A 1,025-nucleotide genomic window follows, 5' to 3' on the forward strand; every position below is an offset into this window, starting at 1 on the left:
CCCTCCCCCTTCGATCTTCTTTCTCTCCCCCTTCGATCTTCTTCCTCTCTCCCTTCGATCTTCTTCCCCTCCCCCTTCGATCTTCTTTCCCTCTCCCTTCGATCTTCTTTCCCTCCCCCTTCCATCTTCTTTCCCTCTCCCTTCGATCTTCTTTCCCTCCCCCCTCGATCTTCTTTCCCTCTCCCTTCGATCTTCTTTCCCTCTCCCTTCGATCTTCTTCCCCTCTCCCTTCGATCCTCTTCCCCTCCCCCCTCGATCTTCTTTCCCTCTCCCTTCGATCTTCTTTCCCTCTCCCTTCGATCTTCATTCCCTCCCCCTTCGATCTTCTTTCCCTCCCCCTTCGATCTTCTTTCTCTCCCCCTTCGATCTTGTTTCCCTCTCCCTTCGATCTTCTTTCCCTCTCCCTTCGATCTTCTTCCTCTCTCCCTTCGATCTTCTTCCCCTCCCCCTTCGACCTTCTTCCCCTCCCCCTTCGATCTTCTTTCCCTCTCCCTTCGATCTTCTTGCCCTCTCCCTTCGATCTTCTTTGTTGTTCTCTTGTGGGGAGTGTTTTCCTTTCCGGCACGTTGCTGCCTGGGGGCGCGACTTAGCCTGCGCCCTCTGTCGGTTTCTCTCACTGGGAGCGATGGGAGCGTCGCAGAGTCTCCCCAATCCCAGATGGGGAGTCCTGAGAACTCACAACTCCCCCTGCGGCCTCGCTGTCCTGAGCCCATCTCTGCTTGTCGACTGTCCTGTTTCATTTTTCAGCTAGACCATGTATTGTCAATCGTGGAACCATCTCCAAGTTAATATCTCCAGTTTGTCGAAGCAGTGTGGCTACTCTATGAGATACAGACAGCCACGTTCTTTTCTTCTCCGTTTTCCACCAGATTTTGCTTTTCTCAAATCGCACAGTTCCCTCCTCTGTCCCATTTCCCTCCGCTTTATCGGTTTCGCAGTTCCCGAAACCGGGGCGTTCCCCAGAGCGAGAGACCGACACTCCAAACCCCCGAAGTGAAGGCGTCTCCCCTCAGCCTCGAACTGGT

Source organism: Neospora caninum, chromosome Ib (assembly GCF_000208865.1).
Source record: "Neospora caninum Liverpool complete genome, chromosome Ib".
NCBI classification, from domain to species: domain Eukaryota; phylum Apicomplexa; class Conoidasida; order Eucoccidiorida; family Sarcocystidae; genus Neospora; species Neospora caninum.